Source organism: Ambystoma mexicanum, chromosome 1p (assembly GCF_040938575.1).
Source record: "Ambystoma mexicanum isolate Mex_15411 chromosome 1p, UKY_AmexF1_1, whole genome shotgun sequence".
NCBI lineage: Eukaryota > Metazoa > Chordata > Amphibia > Caudata > Ambystomatidae > Ambystoma > Ambystoma mexicanum.
The window spans coordinates 1,349,072,095-1,349,094,183 of NC_090921.1; the positions used below are offsets into that span (position 1 = coordinate 1,349,072,095).

A 22,089-nucleotide genomic window follows, 5' to 3' on the forward strand; every position below is an offset into this window, starting at 1 on the left:
GGAACCAGGAGCTAGCGCATCAGATCTTACTTGTGTGCAAGATGCAAGCTAACTTTGTGTCCAATATACAGCGTGTACCTTAGATGTGTCCTTTATTCTCTTTTGTACACATTCCCAAACCTACACGGTTAATATCACATAGCTATGTTTGTATGGCACCACGTGCCTGGGAAGCCACAAGTAGATCCTAGTAGCTCTTGGTTTCAAGCTAACTAGGCCCCCCTTGCTTTCAAGCTAACTAGACCCCCCCCTTGACTATAAGAAGTAGCAAAATAGCTCACAGCTCCCGGAAATTTCCAACCCTGCTCTGGGAACCATTTCCTCTTCACAGAGGTAGGAACACCCATTGAATCAATTAATTCAATGAATGTTTTTTTGTTAATTTGATTTGATACTTAAGGTAGGGGAATAAAAGTAGACGGCCCATTCCACCAACATTGTTCGTGCTAACGCTTTCAACTAAGTCCTGTATGTTGAGACCTGAGGGTGGCTGGACCCCAGAATCCTAATAGTCAAAAGAATTTGTGTGTGCAGAAGCACTTTGCATGTGAACAATTCTGCAGTGTGCGTAGGATTCTCAAAGCAAAGAGCGGCGAGCACGCTGATGCATCTACATGCACATGGCACGTTTGCACAAAGATTATGCAAGTTGATGAGCTGGGGAGGGGTAAAACGCGAATAAAATATCAAATTCACTGTGCATACAGAAAATGGATGTGTCTTGAAGAGTGGTAACGGACGGTCAGCATAAATATAGGATAAACCTACAAAGGTGGACACAAAAATAGCAAGGCATTTGTCATTCAAGCAATTTACCATTGTACCAGTCTGGTGGCATAAGTCAGATTTTGGGATGTGGGTAAACCAAGAGAAGCCAATACTTTCAAACATGTGTCCCCAAACGTGACTCGCATCCCTGTCCCCTTCCCAAGTTAGGCCAGACTTGAAAAGAATTGCTCCTTGTGATTTGCTTTTCTGTGACTAATACAGTCCACTCACGCAAAGTGGGGTTGAAACAAATTGGCCTTGCCACCTGTGGGATTACATGCATACCAGACATAGACTCAGGCCTACAAGGGATAAGAAATGCAGAGGGGGCAAGTAGGAACCACAGACTAAATGTGACAGGCCTAGGGAAAGACAAGCAAGTACCTATTTAAAGGTAGGCAGGTGGATCACTTCTACACACAGCTGAGGGACTGAGACTGACCAAAAACTAAACAGAACGTGCCATTTCCTTAGCCACACATAATATCTATTCTGAGCAACCCACAGCAAGGGTGATTAGAGGAGGACCTATATACTTCCTTCTAACACCTCCTTACTCATATTTAGCTAGTTACGCTAGCGGTTTTTATTCAGGCCATTAAGAGTCGAAACTTGTTGTTTTACAGTCATACACCGAGAGAGGGGTCATACTTTAATTGTGACTGAAGTAAAAGTCAGTACCTGTAAGATTAGTTGAACTGGAATGGTTTTAACCTGAACATGATTTGGTTTAACATCAATGTAAACAGTTTCTCTGTACGAAAATGAAAGCATTGTTCCATGTTTTAGATTTCCCTTTGGTTCATTAAATTGGATGTTGTTTGTCACATTGAAGGAGTAGTGAAAAAAAGTTACTTGCTGAGAGGGGATGTCTTGTTGAAAGAAATCTTGTAAGGAATTTGCATTGCTGTTTCGAAAACAGAAAATGTTGTGTGCTGTTTCCTTCTCTGATTTTGAATTCAGAATGCTGCCAGTAACACTAATTATTGACTACAATTTGAGGATTCTGATTGGCTTCGAGGAGGTCAAAAATGGCTTCCATTTGCTAATATCCAATAGCTATTTCTCGCAGATAGTCGTTCAGAGGTCCGGGGAAAGGAAGTAAATGAACAACAGATAACAACAATTAACGGGCGGGCTTGAGTACAGAGATGTGGTGAAGGCATTCATTCACCAGCTTGTGGAGTCTCTGCTGGTTTACCTCCATATGGACGAGTTATTGATACAAATGTTTACAGCATTGGAAGTGTAATAGACGGGCTAATTACAAGTTTGGTGGTATCCCGATGGTAAATCTGATGGGATACCACCAAACTGTATTACCGTTACCGCCACTTGGTCCAGCAGTATTACCGTTGGATTACAAGTGGCGGTGGCAGTGGTAGTCCCCATTAATTTTGAGTCCATAGGACTCAATGAGGCAATTTACTGGAATTACCACGCCAGTAATGCTGTCGTTGTTAATTCTGTCAAAATCAGTTGGAAAGTTGCCAGATTTATCTCCAGCTATGAGCTGGAGCTGAATCCTCCAACTTTTCGGCTAACTCATAGTTGGCTGGTGCAGTAATGTGCCAGTATACGTTAATACTGGTACGTTATTACCACACCGGCCAACTTGTTGTGTGTGGATAGCATACAGAACATATATTATTGCAGGACTCTGATTGTTTAAACCATGATTTTATCTCATGAAACATTTTCAAGCTGTTTGCCCCAGGGACATATGTTATTAAATAGAGGGGCGATAACATCACACACAAACACATGCAAAAATGCTCAATTGTCAACCATTTTCTCCTCCATTTAACTCTATGCATATCCTTGAGTGTGTGGGTGGAAAGTAAAGGAGCACCCTACATGTTGCAGTGAGAAAAGCCATTGTGCTCTGTCCTGCCATTGGTACTGGCTCTGGACAAATAACTTCAGTCAAACCACAAAAACCCCACATTTACTGTGTGAATCGTCAAAATGCATATAGTGTTCTGAGGTTTGGGGATATAGCAGCAATTGTATCCTTTTATATAAACCCCTGCAAGGGAGGTCGTCTCCTCTTGCTCCCCTACGCACACACCGTGCAGTGCTTTGTGTTCTAGTTCTCGCTTTTGACATGAGTCCCTCAAATACCTGCATGCTTGACACTATCAATCATTTCTAGAATATAGTAGACAGAACATATTCCTTCAACTATGTCTACTACGGGTCCTAAGACTCAGTAGACATAATAGAAGTCTTACCGCCTGTCATGACCATGTCAACCCTGTCATATTTGTATGTGTCTTCTTTCAATAAATTATTGATGCTTTTCCTTGGGATGGTCAAACCCGCTCAGCTCAGAGTAAAACCTATCCCAAAAAATCATGTTTGATTCCATTGGAATGATTTAAACCATTTGGAGATTAAACTTGAAATAATTTGAAATATTGGAACCCGAATGTGAGTGCTTAAATAGATAACATTCGTTTTTGGTTCTATGTGGAAAGACCTCTTTTTAAAGGTCTCAAGAGAAAAAGAAAGATTTACATTGACCGATTTTCTTTTGATGGGAAACCCGCATTTTAAAGATCTTTTTCTCCCGAGACCTTTAAAATGCAGCTTTTCTTTAAAAAAAATAAGATTTAGGGGGTTTCATCCCCCATCCCCCTATTGTTCATCCATCTCGGCCCCCACTCTCCTCCCATCCAAACCAAAACACATACATACATACAACACACACACCAACACACACGCACCCACAAACCTCCATCTCTCAGCCCCAGCCCCCTCCTCCTACCCTTCAACCCCCCACTCCCCAAAACCAAAACACATACATACACACAACACATACACACAACACACACACCAACAAACACACACCGAAACAGATGCCCGTTCTCCTGGCCCTGCGCTTCCAGGCCCCGAACTGCCTGTCAGCTATTGCGCGCACTCGAGTCCGGCAGGGACGTGACAGTACGTTTTAGAAAGACTGTCTAAATCGGTATTTTAGCGAAAAGATCTTTGTAAAAAGATCTTTTCACCTAGGACCTCATTTTTGGCTTGACCCTGCTAAATTTGTTGGCAGATTTCTCAGTCTTCACAAAATGTAGTTTCCTGTAAAATAAATTCTTTATATTGGTTCAAAGTACAAATCAAGCATTTTGTGGCTCCGTTTTAATCCCTTCAGAAGTGATCTGTGTGGAGGTTTGATGGATTTGAACTGATTCAAATCATGTTTCCCTTAAAGCATGTTAAGGCCCGCCTGGCGCCCAATCCAAGATTTTTCCACCAGCAGTGGTAGGGCCAGACTGCTGCGTACTGTTTAGATCCCTTGCCCACCATGAGCACAAATGACTGACAGTTTGCCAGCTCTGACAGCTTTTGCCATGTGGCGTTTGGCTTCTGCCAGTCAGGAGTTTATTGACCCGTCTGGAAGAGCTGGACAACTCTTGGCCACCAGGTGGAGACTTGGGTGGCAACGCGCAGCAGGTGGATACCACCAGCCGAGGAGCACACTCAGTATCGCCCTCAGTGAAAGAGCAGGCGATGGCTTCTCCAGGACAACATTCCACGCCTACTGGGAGTCGTGAACTCGCAACAGGTTTCTCCTCGGCAAAGACAACATCTGGGTTTTATTTACCAATGGAATGAGACCGTTTGCACAGCTGGGTTTTTACAGAATACGTAGGAGGCATATTCTTCGGTCGTGTTTGAAACTATCAAAAGCAAGGACAAGATATATGCTTTTTTCACCGCTGCCTCTGCGGTCCCCTGAGGTCTAGCGCCCCTTCTCACGTCCGCACTCCCCTATAAAAGTGGTTTGATCCGTCAGCACATCAAAATGGCGGATATTACATCTTCCAGATGGCATGCCTTGGGGTCAATGGCTCAGCGTCACGATTTCGCATTCTTCTCTCGGCTAAATGCTCATTGCCAGCGAGAATAATTGAGAGTTCCTTTATCTCCACAGCTTTCTGCACACATTTAAATATTTCCCAGAAGGACACAGTGCACAGACTGGTGTAAATTAGTAATAGGCCGCATTCCTTAGACACGCATTTTCTGTTCACAACAGTTATGTGTATACCGGCCAGATGCAGCAAATGACTGGAGACAGATGGAAAACAGGGAAAAAAATGACAGCGAGGGATGCAGTCAAAGATATATCGGTTGACAAAGATTTGAATATATATGCGATGACATATGATGGGTAAACAATAACTTTGGTCCAATGATGAGGTGATGCTGACAGGTTTAATCATCCTAAGAAAGGTTAAGTGGTTTGAAAATGTCATCAGAGCCTCAAGATTCATAACCACATGTCTGTGGGGAATACTTTGCTATGTTGTCCTGTGAGACTGCATATTTTCATTTATTCCATCAATTCGCAATGTTCAATCATAAATAATATTCTTTGACGTGGTGTTTCGTGTCGGGTGCTTCTGTGTCTAAGACCTGCTATTATGTTCTCATTACTCAATTTAATGGTACCCAGCTTATAAGCCTCAGAAGGTCAGAGAGCTGAGTCTGACCTATCAGGATTCAGAAGTATGGCTGGCAGTTGCACATGATCTTGGAAGGGAGAGTTCAACTCGCTGAGATGTTCCATCAGCCTTTCTGCAGGGGTTTCCCTTAATTACTGGAGGCAATGGATAACATTTTCTTTTTAGACAAAGATGATGTTACCATGGGACAGTTTGGTAGCGTTTCAATAATGGGAGCAAGGTTAGTTAGGGATACCTTCCTTCCCCCCAGCTCCATGATTTATTCAAGACAACCCATCTTCACAACCTCAACCACTTTGGTTTCTGCCAAATCAGGGGTATGTAAAATACCCTCACCGCCATTCTGTATGCCCTCGTGGCATCTGAATGATAGAGAATACCCCCTTTTTCTGCCACTATACCTCTCTGTGAGGTTTGATATAGTTGACCACTTGTGCATCCTTGCCCACAACACTGCCCTTAGCTACCTGACAGATACATTCCAGAGAAGAATTTCTCCCAGACCAACTAGAGCTGGTAATATCAATTGCCTGGCTATACCTAGATATAGGCTCACCACCATCGGTCGCAATAGCTTCCCTGTAAAGGCGGTGAAATTATGGAACTCACTTCAACAAGACCTGCAAACGGACCAACCCTACCTATCCTTTAGGAAATTTCTTATAAAACACATCATCTCGTCCGACCCATAGTCTCCTACCCCTTCAGGCTGTGTGGAGTCACTTATTCCCTCTTACCCTTTATCCCTACTTAACTTCATGCTACCACTGAAACACATGTGGAATCCATTCTACCTGTGAGCCCAATTGTTACACATGCTGTAATCTGTATATTTGAACATTGTTGTATTGTTGACATTTATATGTAACTACTCTACCTGCGAGTCCAAGTGCTCCACAGAGTGAATTATCTGCAATTTGTATATTTGTACATTATATATTACGAACTGTGCTCTGCAGAAACTTCTACTATATTTGCATATATCTGTATATTGTATAACTATGTACGCCTTGCATTCTCATACTGTCACGCCCTATTACCTCCGGGTCTGGAGCGCGTAATAAGTGAATAAACAAACAAACAACAGTTGGTGACCCAGAACAAAACTCAATTGGCTCCTCCCTCATGACGGTCTCTCTTTCCGTTCTCCTCATACACCCCAAACATGCTGGTTCCACATGTGTGCTCCCCACTTCTTCAAAATATACATCCACCCCAAAGCTCACCGATCAGATCATTTGGCTTTACCATAACATCTGGCAACCCGTCACCCTTTCTATTGTCCACAGTCAAGTACCTAGTCACTCGTCTCAACTTCGATCTCACTAGCGGTCTTACTGTCACCTCGATTCACAGATTTCACTCCGCCCACCTCTGCACACTGAGAATGACTGTGCTGGATACCCCCATCCCATCGAGGTCTAATGGAACAAGGTCTACCTCACCGTTCCCCACTTACTCCTCAGCCAGCCGCAGGGAATGTCTAACTCCACAGCACACCTCTTGTTATTTCTTTGGAAACATGTCATATCACACCAGCCCCATCTGCCTTGCACCGACTTCAATCCCTAAACACATGTGGCGTACTCTGTGCTACCCGCAGGTCCTACCGTTAACATGGCAAGCAGTCTCAATGGAACACTGGCTCTGCCACCACCTCTGTCTTACCGCTGAAAATTAAAAAAAACTTGTCTTCATCCAACCATTAGTAAATGCAAGGAAATCTCTTACGATGAAAGTAATTTGATCTGATCAACACATTTATTTAGAGAATATTGAGTTTTTTCGGCTTAGATACAGGCTCGTGAATATGAACTCGAATTTTATAATACTGGATGAAATGGTGTCTCATGAAGGGACACTGATAACCTCGATTTCTCTTGATGTGGGATGTTCCAACATGATAGAGTGGCAGGTCTCAATTGGAGGGCACACATATGTGGACGCCGTCCCACCTCTGTACTTTTAATTAATGATTATTTTTCATTATAAAAAGGTGTGTGCCTTCCATTACACATTGCCTGTCCGGTCCGGGATTCAAACCCGGGTCACTTGGCTATAAAGCAAGAATGCTAACTGTGAGACCACAATAACCTCCTAAGAGATTACTGTGAAACAAACATATTGACTTTTATGAGCCAGGACATGTTTTCGCACCCATTTTCAGATATAAAAGGGGCACCCCTTGTCTATTTCTCAAGCAATGTTTTATGAAATCATGTTCTATTGGGGAATGCTTATCTGTCCTGTAGAGTTTCTTGAGTTGTGAAAGACATCTTAAGATGAAATAAGCATTTGTCTTTCAATTGACGTTCACTGACCATGAAGTCACTTCCCACAGCATACGCCAGAGTCCTCCACTTTTTTGTTTTAGGACTCGGCCCCCTGTAGAATGGGTGAGATCAGTGTGCCGCTCATAGCCATGCATGTTCTGCTCAAACAAATACCAACTGTATCTGACCATTAAGCTAGACCATAATGTCGACAACGTCAAGCGCTATAGATAAATCTACTTGGTCAAGAAGGCCCACTAACCCACAGTCTGTGCTTCTGCCCAGGTTAATCTTTTCCAACGGGGAACAGAGTGGACCATTCTGCTTCATAACTCTTTGCATTTTGATGAAGTTTGATTGCTCCAGCCGTTTGGCTTGGTAGGGTAGGTTTGAAATCAGTCGAACGTTTGGGACAGTGTTTGGGTCCCAAGAATGTTTCTTCTAAGGTGGCACAATATTGTTTTATTTACGTTCTCTGGAATGTAACCTGTAGAAAATAAGACATTATGTAAGATGTGTATTTCCCTGGATAATTCATGATGACAGCTGCTTCAAGAATGTTTCAAAGGAGGAGTCAAAGGGGGTTTGTGGGGAGCTGCTCGTCTGGAGCAGATGCCTATTGTCTTCTAGTGAAATGGGGTCAAAGACATAACAAACATTATGGCTAAAACTATTCAAATGAGATGGTGGTGTGACTACTACGCTGCAGGAGTACATGGATGAATAGTAGATACCATTCCTACTCAGCCCCCACACTACTACTAAAGCAGCAGTTCCCCCCAATCATAAAGGTGAAGGAGAAACAACCCATCAGGTATACCTCCTTCACCTCTTGTGGTTGTGTGGGCCGAGGGCAGGCTATACTCCGAAGGAGGGTGTGAGCTAGCAGAGAAGCATCCAGACAGCAATAATACTGTGGTACCCACCTAAAGGATATATCCAATCCAGGTTCTAGAAAATATAGGAAACTTTAATTAAACTAAATATATAAACACACCAATAAAATCGGGGATAACCCACCCCTGTAAAAGAAGACACAGAATATGAAGACCTGTGAATAAAAGGAGCCCTCCGGGACTGAATACAGGGGTTAGCAGGCAATAGTCTTTGCAGTAATGTTCACGTTCAAAGTGTATGGGCCGCATTACAAGTATGGTGGTAAGGCAACAGCGGCGCCGGTATCACTACTGGCACCATTGCTACCGTACTGCCATACTAGGAGTTCTGCTCACGGGTGCCCTTGCAGCCACCAGGTCTGACCAGGTGGCCTGATCAGGCACCCGTGAGCACCCGTGAGCAGAACATGATGGTAGCACCGGTACCGTTATTAACAGTACCGGTGCTACCACCCTCCCCATTCCCATTGAGCCCTATAGGGCTCAAGTGGGAATGGGGATGTACCGGGCCCGGCACCTGCGAACGGGCAATTACCGGGTCCTGCTGGGCTGGAATAGCCCGGTAATTGCCCATTCGCGGGTGCCAGACCCAGATCCAAGTTTGGGCCCTACCTCCAACCTCGTAATGAGGCCCTATATCTTTTAGAAAAGGGGGTCTGACCCCCTTATGTACTCAAATTGCAAAAACGGGTTGGTCTATTTCAAGCCTTATGTAAGGGATCGATCCAGGCTGCTGTGTCAAGAGTCATTTTCTGGTGATGTCAATCTCAAAGTGCTTTGTCTGGAGGAAGTGGGGAGGGACCACATGAAGTGTGAATGGCCTAAGTTATTCCAAGATGCTGGGACCCAATCCTGGACTGCACTTCTCTCCTAACCTACCCATAACTCCTCCCTCTCTCCTGTTGCCCTGCATCAAAGAGACCCCGTAAATACCACCCTGTGTGACCTCTTCATTGCCCTGACAGGGCTTTCCCCACTCAGAGATCGAAGGCATTCTAGCGCTACGACCTATTGGTTTGTTTTGGGGGGAAATCACTGCTAGACAGCTGATACACAAACCCTGACCGTTGAATGAATCACTAGAAACCAGCCCGACAATAAAATGACATCACGAGGTTTTGGCCAATATAACTGTATACTCCCGGACACCAACTTATCAAGCAAGAAATGGCTTTTAACATTTTTTTTTCAATGACATCAAGCACCAGGCCTTGGGGCAGTTTATATGATTGAAATCAGCTTGCTTACTTTCAAAGGCATTTCCGTTTTTTATCCAAATAAGGCCAATGCAGATTAAACAATAACTGGTTCTATACGGGCCAGTAAGGTCTTTGGGGAGCACCTTCACAAGGTAGTCATACATAACCCCAACACTTTGCAGACTGCTACCAATTTCGCAGCAGATTGGACAGCCGCAACCCGGTATTTACTTATTAATGAACACGTCTGCTGGAGCACTTTTGCAAGTGCCATCCCAGTGTTGCTAAAATGAATTTAGTTTCAGAAGACCTTTCCCCAGGAATGCACGTTACTCTACAACAGCCATGTTGCCAAGCTGCTTGGGCTGTCAGGGTCCAGAGGGAGGTAGGTACATGTATGCACTTTACTTTTTCAGCATAGCCTCAACCATTTACTTAAGTACAAGCGCCTAGGTGCCTCCGTGTTAGGTGTGCTATACAAGTGTCAAACAAACAAACAAACAAACAAACAAACAAACAAATAAATAAATAAATAAATAAATAAATAAATAAATAAATAAATAAATTGGAGTATTTTGAAAGTAAGGCCTGGTTAGAAGATCTTAATTGCTGAGGGAGAATTACCAGTATCATTGTATGATACAAAAATCTAAAAACTCTCAGGCTTCCCTACCCACGCAGATGGCACTCTGTCACTGTCGCACAGTCTCAACATTGACCGTTGATCTATATACTGTACCTTAACGAGTAGGCACTGCCCACTACATTGGCACATTAATTACCCTCATGCATGTTGGAAGGGTGGTTGGACTATGGGCGGGGAGATGCCCCACCAACCAAGAGGCGAGTGCTGCCTTCTCAAGCATCCTGCGTGCTGAATGAGGGGAAGCGCTGTCAGATCGTTTGATTAGTACACATGCAAGGAAACATGTCTAGGGAACATGGGGAAGTGGGAGTTTCTAAGCACCAGTGAATAGTTGGGGTTCTGGGAGCTGGGGATCCGGAGAGGTGTCGTGTTCAAGGCCTTCAGCACCTCTGCTTCTCAGCGTAGGCGCACACCTGCAAGAGAAGCCAAGATGCATGGCCAAGCACTACAATGCCACAAAGGGAATGGGTAAGAACGTGGCTTCAGTGAGCATTCTTTGCTGATCCCCGTTGGGGCAAGAAGTTGTGTGTGTAATTTATTTAGGGTAGACTTGACCGCTGTGTTTTTGAAGGCTGAACCAAGGTATTCCCATAGTAACACATTTATATGCATTTTTAAAGTGCTCACACAGCCCAGGGGCATCAAGGCGCTGTTACAGGAATATGTCTTAGTTGCGTATTTATAACGCGCTTAATACCCAGAAGTTTCTAAACCTGGACCCGGGGATGCAAGCTGTGTTGCTTCGTGACATCTTGTTTCCAAGGTGAGCACTTTGCCGCTGAGCTATCCACCCGCATAGTGAATCATTAGCATAGAAAGGCGTCTCTGGCATAAGAGTGTGCTTCACGCCCCAGCGCATTCCATTAGCTGCCTATAATATGCATCACTACATGCCCCAACTCCGACCAGACCCTTAGCCATGCTCAAGCGCCCCATCCCACTCCCAGCATCACAGATCTGCCCTCAAGCACACATGATAATAGAAGACCCCGCCCCCACCCGGACCCCTTTTCACCCTCCCTTCCACTGTTGTAAACTCTCTAGAAGAAGGTACAATGAATTTGGCTCTCAACACCGTCTGCAACCTAGCTCTACCTGTTCCCTATATCCCTTTTCTCCACTGTAATGAACTGGCTCCATGCACCTGTAATCTGTGAATGTATTATTTGTCTGTAAAGTATTGCGCTCTGTTCTTCATAAATGCACAGTGCTCACATGCACCCGTGGGCCTGCACTGTGCCATAGAATAACTCCCAAATTAAAATAAATAAACATATGGAAGGCTGAACCTGGGTTTTTGAAGATGCTCCTACCTGAACATGGTGATGGGTGGGTATATCTGTCAAAAAATGGGACTAAAGCAGTTCCTGTCATATGTTTCCAATTCATGAGTATGTGAAGGAGTACCTGATATGTGATGCCAGTACCTGGGCATATGGAAGTGTTCCTGATATGTGATGGCAGTGCTCCTGATATGTGATGGCAGTACCTGGGCATATGGAAGTGTTCCTGATATGTGATGGCAGAACCTGGGCATATGGAAGTCTTCCTGATATGTGATGGCAGAAACTGGGCATATGGAAATTTTCCTCATATGTGATGGCAGGGCACAGGCATAGGAATGTGTTATTGGCAAAAGACAGGGGGTAATCGACTTCTAAGGGGCAAGTGGGCTTTCAATGGTGTTCCTGGCATGAGATGGCCATACATAGCTACATGAATATCTTCCCAGCATGAAATGGCGATACACACACGATCTAAAAGATGTCCAGGCGCAGAAAGGCAATGTGTCTATGCACACTTGCACCCGAACACATGAAGTGCTACTGGCTTAAAAGAGACATTCCTGGCCATATGAATTTGTTCTCTACATCAATGGGGATACAAGGACATACATAGTTTTTACCTGAACATATGGCGCCAGTGCATCGGCACGTGACGTAGTTCTAGGATAATGATGGCACTTCATTTGTTCATGAAGGCATTCCTTGCAGATAAAGGCAGCGTATGCCCATAAAAAATGGAATTGATGGTATTACAGCAAGCATCAAAGGCATAACCTGAGCATTTATTTATTTAATTGTTTTTTTATAAGACGCCTAATACCATACCTGAGTTCAATATCTAAGCGCGGATACGGGATGCAAACCTTTGTTGCTCTGCGTTGCCCCTGTGCTATCCTCCTAACACAAGATAGTTTTACATGAAAATATGAATGTATCGCTGACCTGGAATTGCAGTGCTTGTAGGAGTGTCAGGTATATGATGGCAGAATGTAGCCATCTGGCCCATTACAGTTTTCTTGGGATAAAACCATTAGGGACATATGAGAGTTTCCCACATTGTGGTGCATGGGCACATGGTGGTCTTCCTGGCCTTTGCCTCCAGTACACGAGCATACGAAAGCGTTCCCGGCATAGGATAGCCATGTAAAGGTGTATTTAATTTATTTCTTATGTTTGTCATTTATGTTTTATTGCGCAAAAAGTTTGCAACAGAATAGCTTCAAAACACCAATGAGGTACTACGTAGACAGAACTAGGGCAGGGTAGTGCCTACAACCAATCAAGCAGGAGACCGGTGAGATGCATTCCTCTTTGACCACAATGGAGAGAAGAAGGAAGTCAATGAGCACTATGGGGGCCGGGCTGCCGAGGCGTACAGCCGTCCCCATACCGTGGGGTCTTTGGCGAGATGTCGGGGATTGGAGGACACGGGGAGAGATCATACAGAGAGTGCTCATGAAAGATTTTCTTTCTTTTGTTTTGTTTTGGGAAGGGGTTGTTTCTGTGGCAATAAGACCCGAGGTGGTGGGCCCATACCGCCCCAGGTAAGGTACCGTGGGCAGTATTGACCCACTGCCGAGGGTCTTATTGCCATTAGTACCCCGGCCTGTTAGACCGGGGTACTAATGGCATTTTTTTCTGTTTAGAAATACTGCCGTGTTTCAAAACAGCAGAAAAAAAAGTGGGGTCGGGAAGGTGGGGAAGAAAAAAAAAAAAAAGTACTGCGGCTCCGGCGGGGGATGATGGAAGCCTCCAGCCGTGTGGAGGCTCGGAGCGGGGATGGCCCCGCTCTGAGTCTCCACACGCCTGGAGGCTTCCATCGTCCTCCACCGGAGACCAAGGGATAGAAGGTAGTGGGGTGGAGTGGGGAGGGCAGGGAGGTGGGAGGAGGGAGAGAAAAAATAAATAAGTCTTCCCTGAGTCCCCGGCAGGGGACGACGGCAGCCTCCAGCCATGGGGAGGCTTGGAGCGGGGATTGCCCCGTTTCGAGTCTCCTCATTGGCTGAGGGACTGCCACGCCCCTCGCCTGGAACAGAGTACCCGGCATGCACAGCGTACATGGGAATATCGTGTGGTATGGCTCGTAAAAAAAACAATCAACATGTTGGATTCCCGGTGCGGCGCGCGTGCCGGGTACTAATGATGTATATTGTTTGGTTCAATTGTAGTTCTCAATAGGCCATTTGTTATGATTTCTGTCGTGTTGCACTGAGCTACATTGTTCTCATTCTATCATTTGTTACATGTTTCTTGAAATTAACAAGTAAAAAAAAAGGAAGACCTGGTTGAACCAAATGTGGTCTCCGGGTCAAAGGGGGACTTGGTCATTGGGTTGCTTGGTAACTCCAAGGGAGGGCTTCTCTAGCATGAGTGTGGTCCACTAGAGCGGATAATGCCTCTTTCAACAAGGCTGATTGAAGGTTTCTCCTGAGCATGCTGTTTTTGGGTTCAATACTAAGGGGCAAGTCATTCCATACTTTGGGTGAGCAGCACCGAAGGTTCCCCCACCCCTTGCCATGGTGTTTCCTTTTGAATTTCGGGATAATCAGGGGGTCAATGCCGGATGATCTAAGGTTCTTTGTGCGAGTGCACGGGTTCACTAGGGCTCTGAGCTGTCTGGGGCCCTTATTGTGGAGGCAATAATGGGTCAAGCAGAAAAGTTTCAACCATTCTCTGAAATCCACAGGGAGGCAATGCAGAGCCCTGAGGGCCGAGAAATGGGGCCCATAATCTGACTGGCTGCACGGTGCCGAATGAGCCTCAGCTGGTTGATCGTAAAAATACAACCTGATGTTTGGGGACAAAATTAATTAATTTACAACGTGTTTTTTTCAATGACAAGCTGATCCGTGGTTTCAATACAAGTTTATCTAAAAATCTGATATTTGGTGACACAATTAGTGTATATGTCTTAAATGAAAAGCAGGCGTTTTGGGATAAAATTAGTGTGTTGGCAAAATATTTCAAGTGGAGTGATAGAGCATGAGGATTTTCGGACAGAAAAGCTGATTAATATAGAACTTTGGATCACAGGCCTTGCTCCAAGCGTTATCTTCCTTAAAGTGCATGGCTTTACTCATCCCCTGTCCTCTTTTTAAGTTTATGTTTGTAAGTCCAGTGAGAGCTCTGAGGTCTTTGGGCGAGTGGCGCCAAATACATTTTTTTTAGATATGATATTTATAACACGCTTAATACCCAGAGGTTTCCAAGCGCAGACCCGGGGATCGAATCTGTGGGGCTCCGTGTCGTCTTGCTTCCAATGCGAGCATGTTGCCCCTGAGCTATCCTCCCGAGGATAGATAGATAGATAGATAGATAGATAGATAGATAGATAGATAGATAGACGGATGTCACTTACTTCATGGCATCATTTACTTGTTGCAAGCGGGCATATCTTGCTGAGGTGGTGGGTTTTCTCGTGTCTCGCATGGAAGCATTCCATAATCTATACTGCTAGAGTTATGCAACCTTTTATCACTATATATAAATATGAATCTCTGCTGTCTAAATACTCGGTCTGTAAAATTGGTGATCTAAGCATGCATGCTATCTCATCCTACGCATTCTCTGCATCCTTAGTGCTAGGTGCACGCTCCGCGAGCGCGAGGGCTGTCTAACGTGAGGGAGCCCTTCCATATCTCAAAGCGGAGCTGGTGAGTTCTGTGCCACTTTTCATTTGCACATGACGTCTCTTTGGAGTAGGTCCTCAGACATGTTATAAATATGACCTGGGAATCTACGCGAAGGGGCAGAAATGAAGTGAGAGGTAGAAGTGATAGGAGATGCTTTATACTTTCTGTCACAATTGTATACTCGGGTTATTTGAACTGCCTGTTCAACCCATATCTTTTTAGACAATTTCTTGGAAAAACCGTATTGTAAAATACACTTTATGAATACATTTTTCCATACCTTTCGTGTGGTGGGGGAGGACCTCCCTCCACAAATATTACATTTTAGAAATATTTAATGAGCGGCTATTCAGCTCTGTCTGCAATCCTGTGCATTTTTTAGCCAATTTCTTAGGAGCATTTTGCTGTAACATGCACCATTGGTCACCATTTCCTTTGAAACTTTCTTGGGGTGAAGACCTCACACCTTTGTTAGAATGTAGGTTTGCTTATTTGGCTCACTTGCTTGTTGCAATTCAGGGAAGGCACTTATGCAGCCCACTACTACTTTGGAAAGACCACCAGCTTTTGGCTGATGGCTGCTTAGTTCTTATGTGAAAATTATATTGTGTAGCACCTAAGGCCATTCATTATATTATAATTGGTTATTTATAACGGGGATCGAACCTGTGGTGCTCCGCATTGTCTTGCTGGTAAGGCAAGCAGCGTTGCCCTAGAGCCATCCTCCCAAGACCATGCCTGCCCATGATTCACTATATAGAAGTACACAGTGCAAACACGTTTATCTACATTTACCTGTCCCCTTGCGAGAGTGGGGTAAGAACAAATATAGGACATTTTTAGTTAAACCGCAGCTCAACTATTATTCGGCCCGCATGCCTTTATTGGCAATATTTCACAGCAACATGTCATATTTTGGTTGTGGTAGGTCATGGTTTGGGTAGTATATTCGGCAGTGGACTTTCATCTATCTCCAAACTTGAGATGGTTGTAGAGAAGACATACATCCACCTCTTCGGGTTCGCTCAAATTAACTCTCAACTCTATACAATTACAGCATGACATTATTCCAATTTATCACAATTTCAGACTGCACCTACAGTAACACAATCCACTCAACACTGCAAAGAATTGTTTACCTAATGCCTCGTTCATCCAAGAGAGGTCTAAAAGACTCAGCTGTAGTCCTACTTGTACCAATCACATCAAGCAACATGGTATGTGTCGCTTAGTTTTTCGTCGATTCAGGTTGAACTCAGTAGAGATTCTCCAGAGATGGGCCCGATGCGACGAATTAAGAAAAAGGATCCTTATTGCAGGCTGTGAAAGAACGTGATTTGCTTAGAGGCACTCACGCACTGGGTAACAAATTGTCCTTCAATGGTGATCACAAGGAAATTGCACTTTAATAGATTTGTAGGACAAGAAGAGGACCTAGAAACTAGTGAATGGTTTTGGAATAGGTTGATGGGCGGCCATACAACGAAACTAATCATAGTCTTGGTTACGGTTCTAGTTGTCATTCATAATTTTTGGATGCACTTCTGTACATTAATTGATGGGGTGGTCAGATGGGGTTACTTTTATTTGATGTTCTGAAATTGTTTCAGGAATGCACTGAATCCTTGTATAAAGATGAACGGTGTTAAAAAAAAGCCTATAATAAATTGTAGGTTCATGTGTTTTATACGTTTCATAAGTGTTTACAAGTGTTACATGTGTTCAGGTTTTATAAACTAGAAACTCAATAAAAAAGAAATATAAAAGCATGATAGATATCTCAGGTGGCTTCCTATCTACCATGCGATAATATTCAAGGTCCCTTGTGTACGGCTTAAAACTTCGCCAGGGCTCAACCTGAAGTATAACAGCAGCGTCATCAATACTCCCAGCTACACCCTACTTTTGCTGCATACCCTACGCATCCAGTCTCTCTGCGGATAATGGGATGCAGAAAATGTCTTCCAAAAGCCCCTTAACACCCGCATACACCAACATCGATAAAGCCACAATGATTGCCCCTGTTTCTCTAAGCCTAAAGATATTCCTACTTCCTCAAACCTGTTCATGTTTTCTGTTGCTCCTGAGCCTTCATTTGTTTGCAACATGCCTCTTTTCTGAAGCCAAAGGCGCAGGAACAGCCACAGGGTGGAATGTGTTGCTGCACAAAATAATCAACAAACCATACAGCTTGTTTGTAGCCAAAAACATATAGGTTATTGCAGCGGTAATACCTTTCTCAGGCTGCTTTATATTTGTGTCTGTTGTGTTTCCAGACCCGATAGGTCTTCCCCTCAAGCAACTCTAGATGGGCTTGAAATCTCACAGAACAACCTAAGTATTACATCGATAAATGTATATTTTTTGCAAGATCCGCTATTTCTTTTTTTGTTTATTTTTAAACAACTAATTCAATTGTTCATTTGACTAACATGATATTCCGACCACTTTTTTTGTAAAGAAATCAATACGTGTCATGTTTATTACTTTAAAATGTGAGACATGGTGATGTGTAGAAGAGCTTATGGCAGGTGATGTAAAAAAATATACATTTCAAGGAAAGTGGATGGGGAGTGCAGGGACTGGAGATGGGCTAAAATGGTATCAAAGAAAATGTTGATAAAGGAAATGGGCTGGGAATTGCATGTAACACCCCTAGGACTACATACTATGATTGAACGTCTATTTATAAGACATTTGCACATAGGGAAGGACCATTAGCCAATCAGGTTGCTGGAACTGCGGGACAGAATATTCATTCTTCACCTGCGGTTCCAGCCACCCGAGGCCCTTCCCCGGGTGAGACCATTTGTTTTATGTGGGGAGGCAACAGGGACTCTCCCTGTTGCATCCCCACTCCCCCATGCCCCCAAACGAAACCCAAACCTCTTCCCCACCCCGTTCCTCCCTCCACACTTACCTGCATGACCGGTGCTTTAATGATCCAGTCCAGCACACCTCCTACTCCGGCCGGAGCCAAAGAAATGGAAAAGGGGCGTAGTCTATTTTCCCTATGGTGGCAGTCATCTTGTTTTATTTATTTATTTCCTCTGGAGATTGGCATCACTTACGGCAGCCAATCTCCAGAGGAATAAAACAAAGCCATTTGCACCCCGGATGAACCCCAGGGTGTGAATGGCTTTCATGCCCCGGCAGGGGGTCGAGAATGGACAGTAATGGCCCACATCCCTTGCAGAGGCCCTCGAAGGGCTGGCAGGCCATTACAGGCCATGTCCACCACTCACAAGGGGGGAAACGCCATATTCATTGCTCACTGGGTGAAAGTTGACTTGTAAAAAGTGGGTCAGGGTGACTGTTTTCTTTAGGTAAAACATGGTTTTCCCATAGAGGTACTTGGTGCATTCATGTACATGACACCATTCCCCTTGCTTCTAAATGGGAAACGTCAGTGAAGGTCTGCAACAGATAGGTGGTAGTCATCTTACAGCCCATCCTAGAAGCTGGGAGTGGTTGACAGTACTGTGTGTAAGATTTTTTTAATATCAATTAGGTGACACCCTAGTTTACAAACCTACCCCTGAACAAGATTAGCACAATCAATATTTATATATTTGAGTTTCTATTTCCAGTCTGGGAGAACCCTCATTCTAACACTTTAGCATTTATTTTCTTTTTTTTATCTCATCATCTTGGAAGGCTCTGCTCCTCCTTGTAAGTGCTGCTGTGACACGTGACAGGAAGAGCTGTGGTATCGGAAGCCTTTGTACATGCTAAAGGAGCATTCCTGCTCATTTATCTCGCCATCTCGGAAGGCTCTGCTCCTCTGCTCCTCCTGGTAAGCGCTGCTGGCTTAACTTTTTTATTTCTTATTTGGTGTTCCCCCATAGCCTCAACTCTTTCTTCACCTTGGTAACCTTCTTGCAGCCCCCTACCTCCTCTCTCTCCTGCCCACCCAGCCCAAGCCAGTTGATCCACAACCCTTGCCCCGTGACAGAAAGAGCTTCACTTCAGCAACCCTTCCAGAGCAGCCTTGCCCGAGCAGGCCAACAAGGGCCACAAGGCAGAGGGCAGCTCCCTAGGCTAGCTGTCATCCCATTTGCCCTTTTCACTGTGCGTACCCTACACAGCTACCTAATGCTACAAACAGGTAAGGTGATAGAAATTGGGAGCATTTGCAGCACTGTACTTCTTAACTCCTGCCACTACTTTATTACTGTATCGCTACCAGGTGACTCTTACCACTGTGCTGAATCCTTCTGTGCTTCAAAGCTAGCCAATGTATTGCATTTCGATTAATTTGTGATGGGTACAGTGTTCGAAATTGAGGTGAGCTGGGACCTATTTAGCTCCTGCTTTCAGCCTAGAAGAGTCTGGTTAGGTTCAAACCAACAGCTATTTTTGACTCCTCAGGCCAATTGAGGCGGAACAAACGCACCTTTGAGAATTTAACTGTGTGTGTTTGGGACAATCTATAAATAAACATTAGGACAGGAATTTTTGAGGGTTGCCAATATATTTGCATTTAGATGAACGTTCGATGGTAGCCAATGTATTGCATGCAGATTAATTTTTCAGGGTTGGCAATGCATTGCATTTACCTGAATTTATGAGGGTAGCCAATGTATTTGCATTTAGATGAATATTCGAGGGTAGCCAACGTATTGCACTTAGATACATTTTGGAGGGTTGCCAATGTATTGCATATAGATGAATTCATGAGGGAAGCGGGTAGCCTTTGTGTTTGCATTTAGATTAATTAATTTATGAGGGTAGTCAAGGTATTTGCATTAGATTAATTTTGTGGTTTGCCAATATATTTGCATTCAGATGAACTTTCAACGGTAGCCAATGTATTTGATTTAGATACATTTTTGAGGGAATCCAATGTATTGCATTTAGATAAACACTCAAGGGTAGCCGATGTATTGCGTTTAGATGCATTTTCGAGGGTAGCCACTGTATTGCATTTAGATGATTTTTTAGGGTTGTTCATGTATTGCATTTAGATGGATTTTTGAGGGTTGCCAATGTACTGAATTTAGATGAATTTATGAGGGTAGCCAATGTATTTGTATTTAGGTGAACCTTCAAGGGTAGCCCATGTCTTTACATTTAGATGAATTTTTGAGGTTAGCCAATGTACTGAATCTAGGTGCATTCCAAAGTATAGCAAATATATTGAATCTAGGTGCATTCCATATTATAGCCAATGTACTGATTCTATGTGAATTTTAGGGTGTAGCCACTGTATTTTATTAGGTGCATTTTTATAGCTAAAGCTATATAATCTAGTTCTGCTTTAAATTCACCCCCTTCTAAATTCAGCTGTATCGACGCAACCAAGAAACCAGCTAGGACACACAAGTGAATATCACACTGCATGCTTTTGGAAAATAGCTAAAGGCACAGCCACCCACCTGCACGCATCTGCTAGCATGCACTACTCTAAGACACATTGCACAACAACTCTGCTTTCGCCTGCGATAGAAATGTGCACACATAATGTCTCTCCTGTTGTCAAATACACTCCAGACTACTTCTCAGCACCCATCCTTATGCCAGTTCGACGTGGCTGGCTAGCAGGGACTTGGCCACCCCTGCCTACCTTCAGTTTAGCTAAAATGCACACACACATTCTAAACTCCTATTGCAAATTTCTCATACCTTGGCTTCGGTCCCCAAAGGATGTTCAACCTACAACGTGTTGGGACTATGCCAATGGTGAAAGACACAATACAAATGACTGATGATGATGTAACAATTCTACCCTCATGCTTTGAGGTAAGAAACAAACCATTAGAAAATCTGCATAAATCAAGTTATTATTACTTTAAAACCACATCCACCCTGAAATCAAAAGGTAAAAGAGTTCACAGAATGACAATTAAAACTGAATTCACTGCAGTTATAGCTGACATAAAGTATGGTTCTTCAATTACCAGACTGATTTATACTCTTTCACACTATCTTTGAAAAACCATTGGGTCTTAGCTTGGACATAGACACTACTTGACTTCATATTTTATGATGTCCGACTTGTTGCAAGCATTTTTAAAGGCTTGAATTTCTGAAAATTTCATATGGTGTTGGGACAGTAGGCCCCATCTCACTCTCTGTTTTTATGGAATCAAGTTCGGCCTCACAACAGCACAGTTCCATCTCTAAATCAAGGAACATATTTCTATTACTTTATTGGCTACAGCAGACACAAAATAGAACTTGTTGTTCTACACTCAAGCTTCCAGAGATCCCTTATTGTGGGAAGGTCCTAATGCAACAATGCTACCTAGGGATTCACTTTTAATTATAGAATGCACAGCAAGTAGACATTGTGCTATATTCACTTTTATCAATGATACTACTTTTAAACATGGCTCTCAAAATACTTGTAAGTGCTATCTCACATTTAATCTAGGGAAAAATATCAAAGTAATTTTGGGGCATGGTAGTCACTTTTTGTCTGCCTTTCAAATGTCAGGAACGTGTAAAGACACCAACTGGACCCGGGAAGCCCTACCAGCTAAGACTGTCTGTGCTCCAAAGTCCTTCTCAGGAAACCGTGTCTGTGTTTGCAAAAGGCCTCTCCCTTTAGCCCAATCTGAATAAGGCCCATTAAAGATATTTCCCTATCAGCTGCATCCAGTTGGAAACTAATCTAATTTGACTCCTTGCTTCACCCAGTTGCATGGGATGTCTTGCTTCATTGTTTTCCCCAAACTCACCCTTATTAATATGTGTTTGAGCTTAAATTCCTGGCAAATTCCACCCATAAGGGGAAGTTGAGTACAGCGGATTCCTACTGGTCAAAATGTTAGAAGCGGAAATTACACATGTCACACCCACATCTTTCCTATGAGGTCTTTCGCCTAAAGAAGCTGGATAAAGCAGTGCCTACCTTAAATTCTGGTTCCATTTTCTACTAAGCACTCTTCTTACCTCATGACATCACC

The 22,089-nt window shown here is 43.7% G+C and overlaps 1 protein-coding gene across 4 annotated transcripts in view; it reads left to right on the forward strand.

Annotated features, from left to right (window-relative positions):
- Positions 1 to 22,089, forward strand: part of NTN5 (netrin 5) — a 307,918-nt gene that overhangs the window by 36,265 nt on the left and 249,564 nt on the right. For 3 of the 4 annotated variants that reach the window (XM_069607029.1, XM_069607028.1, XM_069607027.1), the window contains exon 2: positions 18,836 to 18,974. The exons of the other annotated variant lie outside the window; for it this stretch is intronic. The gene's annotated coding sequence lies outside the window, so the exon portion shown is untranslated. The remainder of the gene's footprint in view (positions 1 to 18,835; positions 18,975 to 22,089) is intronic. 4 annotated transcript variants of the gene reach the window in all.